General features: G+C 32.7%; 1 pseudogene; it reads right to left on the bottom strand.

Annotated features, from left to right (window-relative positions):
- Window positions 1-7,877: 7,877 nt before the first annotated feature.
- Window positions 7,878-8,924, bottom strand: LOC149265632 (malate dehydrogenase, mitochondrial pseudogene; annotated as a pseudogene).
- Between the last annotated feature and the right edge of the window lie 1,519 nt (window positions 8,925-10,443).

The raw sequence follows: 10,443 nt of genomic DNA, 5'->3' as shown, positions 1-10,443 counted from the left end.
TGTATTTTAAATATAAATTGATAAAATAGTTAAGAAGTATAAAATAGTTTAATTATTTTATATACATTTTTAATTAATTTCACTGTATATTTTTTGACAGGATATATATATATATATATATATATATATATATATATAATGTATTTTATGTATGCAAATAATTTTAATATTTTAGAGTACATTGTCTAAAATTGTAATTGAAATAAATAGTTTTCAAAATTAAACTCAAACATAAAATAAACAAATAGATGTATTGAAAGTTTTAATTCAAATCCCTTTCCAACAAATAACTCTTTAGATACAAATGCTTTCAAGACAACCATTGTTTCCACCTATGTCGTTAGTGTATAATGTTGTAAATACAAGCAAGCATGTTCCATGCAATTTCTATACTATTTAAAAGACCACGATATGGACTCGGGGTCGAAACTTTGCTCACCCGCCTTGTGGAAATTGAAATATGTGACAACTTCCAACATCGCAAATTTTAGAAAACTAAAACGCTGAAAAATCTCGTTGTAAACATTATAGGAAAACATCAAGTTTTTATATTGATTATTAAACAAAATTTGCTACAAGATTACATTTTCAATAAATTTCTATTACTTGTGGTTAGTTGCTACCTTGCAATTTCATATAACTTCATGTTTTAACTTATTTTTTGTGGGCCGGGACATTTATAAGCAGACATGCTAGTGGTAATTCCGCTATATATATTTTTATATTTTCAAATGAAAGCATGATTCTTTGCTTCCTGTGATTCCTCAATCCATAAATACTTGAACATACTCTATTTCTTGCTCCGATTCCTCTAAATTTGACTAATAGTTTTAACGTTTCATGAAATAATGGATTTAAAATTCATTGCAACCCACCATGAATAATTAATAGATGCTTGTGTCTATGCATCGGGCCCAACTAAATTCGAGCTTATTTTCTTCCCCTGATAAATGTTTATGCCAATAGAAATCTGACGCTACAACTATTTAAAGACCAGGATATGAAGTCAACGTTGACACATTTCCCAAGGGACTTGTGGAAATGGAAAGACGGGACTTTCGACTTTCCAAATTTTAGAAAGTTAAAATGCTGAAAATTTTCGCCGTAAACAGGAAAACATGGAGTTTTTATATTGATTATTAAATAAAATTTCGTACAAGATTGCATTTTCAATAAATTTCAATTAGTCGTGGTTAGTTTCTATCTTGCAATTTCATACAACTTCATATTTTAACTTGTCTTCTGCGTGTGCCAGCATTTATAACGAGAAATTATAGGAAAACATGGAGTTTTTATATTGATTATTAAACAAAATTCCCTACAAGATTGCATTTTGAATAAATTTCAATTAGTTGTGGTCAGTTTCTATCTTGCAATTCCATACAACTCCATGTTTTAACTTGCCTTTTGCATGTGGCTACATTTATAACTAGACATGCCATTTCTAATTTCGCTATAAATAGTTATATATTTCCACATGCAATCATGCTTCTCTGCTTTAATAGTTTTCATTTTGCATGAAATTTTTATTTATTTACAATAATTAATATATACTTGTGTCTATGCATCAGGCCTGACTGGGGTCAGGATTACTTTCTTTAGTAGCTAGATGTTTATGTAAATAGAACACCGACCTTCCGACTATTTAAAAGACCACGATATGGAGAGGGGGTCGGGACTTTGCTCACAGATCTTGTGAATATGAAAAGATGGGCTGACCTCTGACTTCACAAATTTTAGAAAGTTAAAAATAATGAAAAAAATTGTCGTAAATGTTATAGGAAAACATGGAGTTTTTATATTGATTATTAAACAAAATCCCCTACAAGATTTCATTTTGAATAAATTCCTATTACTTGTGTGTGAATAGCTTTTTTTTAGTTTTTTTTAATAATTAACACGTGTTTGTGTCTATGCGTTGGGCTAACTGAGGTCAGGGTTATTTTTTTCGCCAACTAGATATTTATGCCAATAGAAGTTTGACTCCTCGACTATTTAAAATACCATGATATGAAGTCGAGGTTGAGACATTGCTCACAACTCTTTTGGAAATGGAAAGATGGGTCAACTTTCGACATCACAAATTTTAGAAAATCAAAATGTTGAAAAAATTCGTTGTAAATGTTACAGGAAAACATAGACTTCTTATAATTATTATTAAAAAAATACCCTACAAGATTGCATTTTGAATAGATTTCTATTAGTTCTGTGTGAATGGTTTTTTTAACAACTGAGATATCATTGTGTCTATGCGTCGCGTCCGACTAAGCTCATAATTATTTTATTTTCCAGCTAGGTGTTTATGCCAATAGAACTCCAACTCCCCAACTATCTAAAACACCATGATATGGAGTCGGGACCAACACCTTGCTCACAAGTCTTCTGAAAATGAAAAGATGGGTATACTCCCGACTTTGTAAATTTTAGAGAGTTAAATTCTTGGAAAATCTCGTCATAAACATTACAAAAAAACATGGAATTTTTATATTGATTATTAAACAAAATTCCCTACAAAATTCATTTGAATTCCAATAGAACTCTGACCCCCTATCTATTTAAAAGTAGACAATATGGAATTGGGGTCGGACCTTTCTCACAGGACTTGTGGAAATGGAAATATGGGTTGATTTCCAACTTATTTGTGGTCAACAGGATTGCATTCAAAGCATCAAAACTCAACCCTACAACATTGCATTGAGATTATTCCACCTTGATTTAACACTGGAATATTAGCGTTATTTTCATATTTACCCACAAACTCCATAATTTTTTTTTCAAGAAATAAAATCACAAATTAAACCAGAGTTTGTTTGTAGAGAGATCTCAAAAAATCTCATCAAACATGACTTTCAAATCCAAATTAAAAGGTGTATCATGAGAAACTCACCAGGTTTTCGTTGGTAGACTCTAACAATTTGCTTCCTCTGAACTCTATATTAACACCCTTTGACAACTCTGCTCCTAGTTGTAGGCACAGACATGAGAATTCCAACTTCGGTGACAACCGCAATGCCAAGAAAATAACGCAGAGCCTTTGAACACGAAAGAGAGTTACAAGATTGCCTTTTGAATTCCAATAGAACTCTAACCCCTCTGCTATTTAAAACTAGACAATAGGGAGTCGGGGATGGGACCTTGCTCACAGAACTTGTGGAAACGGAATGATGGGCCAACTTCCAACCTAGTTGTGGTCAGTTTCTACTGGTCTACTTCCACAGAATTGCATTCAAAGAATAGAAACTCGAACTTGCAGCATTGCATTGAGATATTTCACCTCAATTTAACACTTCAATGTTGACATTATTTTCATATTTACTCACAAACTCCATAACTTTTTGCTAAGAAATAAAATCACGAATTAAATCAGAATTTGCTCACAGGGAGATATAAAAAACCTCATCAAGCATGACTTTCATATCCAAATTAAAAGGTGTATCATCGAAACTCACCAGATTTTCGTTGGTAGACTCTAGCAATCCACTTCCCCCGAACTCTATATTAAAACCCTCTGACAACTCTGCTCCTGGCTGCAGGTACATACACGGGAATTCCAGCTTCAGTGACGACCACAACGCTAAGAAAATAACACAGAGCCTTTGAACAAGAAAGAGAGCTCGAAATTGCAGAACGCTAGTTCAATTGATTACGAATGCACTTACTGATAATCCCTCAACATATTGTCCACCAACACTACTAAATCCAAATTTATGACACCAGAGCTCAAAGTAAGTCAAAATTAACTCCCACCGAAACTCGATCCATGAAAATATGTACACAAAATCTGTCTATGTCAGAGGACGTCCACCGTGAAAACCCGAAGCAGAGGCCCCAGCAGCACGCTGACATTACCCAAAAATTGACATAAAAAACATAATGTTAATTATATAAAATTGAAAAATTTATCCAAAGCAAACAAACTAATATATAAAAACAAATCCTAGATGTCAATGTACAATATTAACATAATAATAATTATTATTATTTTCTTACAACCCATTGAAAAAAAAAACACAAATCAAAAATTAATTTTAAATTTTCATTTAATATAATTTTCATAAATATTATAAATGATTTGAAATTTTTAAAATAAACTAATTACAATATAACCTACTTTTAAACAATTATAATAATACACAAAACTAAGACTATTTTAAAAATATTATTCTTTAAAATTAAGTAATTGAATTACAGAAATATTTGATAGTGATAATATCTTTATATTTAAAACGATATTTATATTATATTTAAAACGATAATTTGAACTGGAAACTACAAAACAAAACCATATTTGCAACATTCAATTTTTGGGTCGGTTAAACCTTTCAAATAAAAAATAAAATAAAATAATTAAATAAAACGATAATTTGAACGGAGAAACTACAAAACAAAACCATATTTGCAACATTCAATTTTGGGTCGGTTAAACCTTTCAAATAAAAAATAAAATAAAATAATTAATTTCGAACTGTGCAAACTGGCAATGGCTAACTAGCTTGGGCATTAAATGCCCGTTCAACTGTATACTTTTTAATGCGATAACACACGCGCGCAGTGACGAGATAAATAAAAAATAATAGTGGTGATGAGATAAATAAAAAATAGCCACGGTGATAAGATAAATAAAAAATAACAACGGTGTGGATTTAAGAAATATGTAGCTAAATAAACATTTAATGCCCTATGACAAGCTCGTTAGCCATTACCGTGCAAACTAACTTCTTTTTAAAACACGGAAACAAGAAAGTTTCGTACACATATCATTGATAGCGTGTGTAGCAAGAATCTGTACGCTGTACAAAGTATTTCGAAAAGTCAATGAGCATTAATTGCAACCGAGTGAACCATTCAAAATTAATTGCGAAAAGTACTCTAGAAACTTTGAAATATTCATCTATACCGTTGAATTTACTAACTATTTTGAAAATTTCAACGAAATCAATTGATTTTTCGCACAGAAATTCGTGTCCAGTTTTCACATCTTTCAAGTTTCGAGTCACGGCCCACGGGTTTGAGATCGCCGACAGGGCGACAATTCGTGAGTCGTAACCCGAACATCCAATATTGTCCAAACATGCCGTCATCAGCATTTGCAATCTTGACAATTGCGAGGTCATGGATAATATTGTAGTAATTGTCAGTTTGATTTCATCGCAGTAATGGAATGCTTTCTGTGAATCACAGCACATGACAGCCACTAGTCCGTTCCAGTTGCGAAATTTCTTTCTTCTAAACGCTGTACATTGACGGATCCCACAGAAGAGCAGGTTACCGGGAAATTTCTGCCATTTCAATTTTGAAGATGAGCGAAGCACAGAATACAATTCTGTTGGAAAAACAGAAGCCCATTGACGATTTCCACAGAAGAGCAGGCTACCCGGAGATTTCTGCCCTTACCATTTTGAAAATAAGCGGAAGGAGAGAATACAACGCTGTTGAAAAAAGGTAGGATAAAGTTTATGGAGTAAAAGTTTTTATTATTAATAATGGAAACAGAAGGATGGTGTGGAACATAAAGTTTATCTAATAGGATTTTTGACTAATGATATTGATTATCTGGTTTTGATGACAAACCACACTTGTTGGTTCCAAACGAGTAGGCCAAAAAATTCTATCATGTGATTTCTACGAAAGACTTTATTTCATTATGGATCACAGAAGCTTGAATACATAAGATATTGATTATCGTTTTCTACTGAAAGACTTTGTTTATTTCATTATGGATCACAGAAGCTTGAATACAAAAGATATTGATTATCTTTTACTCACATAGAACTGATTAACATTTAGAAAATTAGATTAAATACAACTTTTTCCATTCACTTAAAATAAAAATCTAGGACATTTCAAGACATTGGTAGGAAATGAATAATCATTATATAAAATATAATAAAATATATTATCATTGATGTCATGGATAAGAGTTAGGGTTTTTGTAAGCTTAGTGTTTTCCAACTATAAAACTAGCATTTGCACATAGAGGTGTAAAGGAAGGCTTTAGGAGGAATGGAAAATGTGGAAGACAATAATTCGTACATTATTTTGTGTATGTATTTGAACACATTAGAACTTCGCTGAGAAGGGACCTAATTTAAGAAATGGAGCTTGATATTGATCCTTGGAATCAGACCAAGGCAATAGGTTAAACAAGTGAAGAATGACCTAATTTAAGAATCGAGCCAAGAGAACATTTTGATCACGTGAAGGAAAACCTGATTTAGGAACAAAGTTGAATGGAGATAAGGGATCGATTGAGGAACAATGTCCAATCTTTGAATTGGGCAATGGAAACACTGTGGATACATTAAGGAGGGCCCGATTTGTTCCTCAAGATAAAAGCATAGGCATTTGCGAAAAATTCCAAAGGACAAAATGTTAAGCGAATTTTGGCTAAATGTGACAGAACCAACCCTTTTAAGTATGTGAAGACTAAGAAAGAAAGACTTAGTTAGGCTTGGTTTCAAATGCAACTGGAAATGTAAGTCCTTTAGGCTCAACAAAACTGTAACGCAATGTATGTGTTAGTCAACTTGAGGGCTCCCCGCATTGAAGTGGGAACACTAATGCAAGAATTGAGTTCATAGCTCCTGAACACATTTTCAAAAACACTTTTACACTTTACCTAAATAAGGGAAGGCACCTAGAGGGATCGAGATTATTAGAGCTTTCTACCAGATTCCCTCTCAATTTTTGCCGCGACTTCAACCTTTGTTGTACAATACAAAGTTCTCATAAGCAGCTAGAAGGTACTTCAAATAAGAAAGAATATTTTTGGTTTATTTTCCTTCGAAGTTGTTTGAGACCTGCTTCATCTATCGCATCTATCGACTTGGAATCAAAATCCAAAATCGATTTTAAATATAACCATAGATTTTAGTTTCGACAAAAAATTAAACAAAATATGAACCAATCACATTTTATACAGTGATTCAAGTTTCAAAGAGAAGACCCCCTTAAAATTAAAAGCAATAGTCAAATTTAATTTAAACATAATTTAATTAATCCAAACCAACAATACACATGGATTCAAAATTGAGATAAAACTAGACAAGAGCACAACTAATCCTCTGTAATCCTATGATGTTTTCATTTTATTTGTACAATTACTCTGTGGTAGAGGATATGCCACAATGGTCATTGTGATGTGTTGAACAATTTATTTGTATGGTTACCTTGCAAAAACACTACAATGATCTCTTGACCATTTCCTTGTAGAGAATACATTGTCAAATTGGAAAACATTGTGTGTTTAATAAGATCTAGTCAGTTCCTTGTAAAAAGAAGAAAATAGAGGAGAATGATAGATTGAGGCCACACAAACATAATAAATACAAATCAAAAGGCCTGTAAAGTGAGGATACTTCTTATAGGATGTCACTATCAAATCAATGACCAATCCATCACCAAGTATCCCCACTCCATTTAAAACCTAACGCACACTAAGATCCTCCCAACACACACTAAAACTTGATAATTTTTTTAATAATGTTGCACCATGATCCCAATTTGATACAATCCCTTTGACTCTTTTAAAATTTGCGACAAATTGAATATGAGTCGACACCACTGAATTGCCATCGTACCTCACCCAGTTGAACGTAAAAAGTGACTCTTATTTCTCATTTCAAAAAGCTCAAAGGTTGAATTCGATGGGTTTCCTCCCAAATATATTAAGACCACAAGAATTTCCACTTCTTTAAAGCAAACTTGGGATGGAATACTGTGCAATGTTCAACAAAAACTGCACAAACTGGCTCTAGCATTTTTAAACTCTAACTACTCCAATAAGGTGCCTACTAGACCAATATGAAAAATGGTCATATCTTAGCTTCCTTCAATGTAAATTCCGAACACTGAAGTACTATAAGGAGGGTCCTGACTTAGTTTTCCATAGAAAAATTCACTCCATTCTCTATAGAAGACATGAGTTCTGGTTTCATTGCTTCCAAAACAAGTTGTTCAAAAGCAAAGATGGGGCCCAACCCCAAAACCTCCTCGATGCCACTTTTACCTAGTCTCACCTTTGAGGCAAAGAAAGGCAATTCAGTAATGTTTCACTGAACATAGTAGATTCCATAATATCTAGAACTCCATTCAAACCCTTTAAACATGTCTCGGCAAATATTTCTCCAACATATGCCATAGACAATGTTGTAGAACCTTTTCCAGCTTTCACTTTGACAACTTCAGTTCCTCCATCTTGAGTACATTTAGTCATAGCTTTTATATCCTCCTCCAAGAGATTAGTATTTGGTTTTGGAATACCATGTGAAAAGAGAGGAAGGATAGTGACACCGATATGTCCTCCTATAATAGGGACATTCACTTCTTCCACAGGGACACCTGCTTTGGCCGCATAGAAAGGCTTTATTTGAATAACATCAAGCATGGTGACACCAAAGAGTTTTTTTCATTATAGGTTCTAATCTTCTTGAAAACCTCAACAACAATGGGTATAGTTGAATTAACAAGATTGTTGATCATGTTTACTAATGCTTTAGGGAAATATTTTGCAATGGTTATACACAGGGATTTGACAATGTCGGCATTAATATTGAAAAGATCATCACATGCCATCCCAGGTTTACGAGGCTCACCGACAGGAATTATCACAACATCTGATCCTTCTAGTGCCTTCCCTAGTTGATCATCACCCATATATCCTGCAACTTGTGCCCGAGTATTGACATGACCAACATCAGTTGCAACTCCAGGTGTGCCAGCAATATCATAGGGAGCGAGATCAGAGACAAGAGGGTTAAGCTTCATTGGGAGAGTAAGAGGGTTGCCTGATTCCTCCTATTTCATCAAGTACAACCACCTTTTGAGGTAGGGAGTTAACGCTTGTTGTTGAGAACAACCTTCTTCTACACAAGGGTCCCTATAATTCTCCATTGTTTTCCACCGCCTGCGATTCTGGCAGACATGTGATGGATAGATGTAGACACTGTGGAAATTTATAATTGGGAGGAGGATGACGAAAATGAAGGCTTGCTATTGGTCGGGGTGGACAATATTTTCCCACCCCAAGCCCACAGAGAAAATTCCTATTGACATAACTACACGTCAACCTTCATATGGTTATCCTATCCTTGTAAAATAATCTTCTTGGTCATCCTTTAAATTCCTAGATAAGAGAATGGTCAGGTCCTTCAAAGAAATGAGATTAAGGATTTTAAGGATAAGGGTTTTCATTTTTTTATCTTCTTTATCGATATCAAATCTATAACACCTCAATTTAAATTTATGCTTATTGCAAGATAACTATATATATTTTATTAGTTAGTGAATCAAATAATATGAATAAAGACTAATCTATATGTATTGTATAAAATTATAATAATATATAGTGGTTTTCCATATGATAAGGAGAGGTTAATATTTGCTCAACTATGATACGAAAAAGAGAGGGGATTATGATTCTAAAAGAAAGGGGATTAAGTGAGAGTTTTTAAGAGGATTCCATATGCCTAAAGCTTTATGTCACTTTCATTTTTCTTATTTTTGATTATTCATTTTCCCTTATTAAAATCAATCATTGAATGCATGTAACAAGTTGGTGGGAAAGTCATCTCAACTAGTTAAGAGAGCATCTGCTAATGACACTCATGATGAGAATTGTACCATTGAATCATTGCATGATAAAAAGTGGGTGAGAAATTCATCTCTTCTAATTGCACCTAGAGACACTTTACAACCCAATATAAAGTATATGAGTAGGCCTTAGATATAAAATATTAGAAATGTTACATGTTAAATGTTTTAATATTTAAATAACATAGTAACATATATATGATTTGTTTATTGTGAAATAAATTTTTGAAAGATCGATATAGTTTTTTTTGGGACCATTTTTTTCAAAAGTTCGATCTGTTTCTGATGAATGGTTAGAGGACATTTTTCAGTGCTGAAATTGGAGCGTTAAATATAAAGAGAGGGAGGGAGAAGGGCAGTTAAATCAGCCACACTGAATAAATGCTCTTGAGAACACTCGAGAAGTCCATATTTTTATGTTAAGTCAGTACACCGATGTTTTGTAGATTATGTTTATAATTTTAATATACACCATTTAGGGTGAAAATTTAATAGCATGTAAAATTGATTACATTTAATATAATATTACATTATTATTATAATAAATTATTATATTAATAATATATAATATAAAATTAATATTAAATATTATAATATTAATTATTATTGTTATTGTTTAATTTTAACGTAATAATTATTATAATATTAATTATTATTATTATTACAAGACCTCATTGTTTATGGGATAAGAGACTTATTTTCACGTAACGATTTGACCGCTAAGTCTACGAAGTCATACATACTCTACCTCCTTCTGGTTTTGAGTCCATGACCTCTTTGGAGGAAACACATGCTCTTAACTATTAGGCCCACTCATTATATTAATATTAAATAGTAATAATATTATGCTAT

The sequence above is a fragment of the Pinus tabuliformis genome, chromosome 6 (assembly GCF_031772625.1).
Source record: "Pinus tabuliformis cultivar Carrire ecotype Pingquan chromosome 6, CPIR1, whole genome shotgun sequence".
NCBI classification, from domain to species: domain Eukaryota; kingdom Viridiplantae; phylum Streptophyta; class Pinopsida; order Pinales; family Pinaceae; genus Pinus; species Pinus tabuliformis.
The sequence above is the reverse complement of the archived record's forward strand: the minus strand, read 5'-3'. Positions and strand labels throughout refer to the sequence as shown.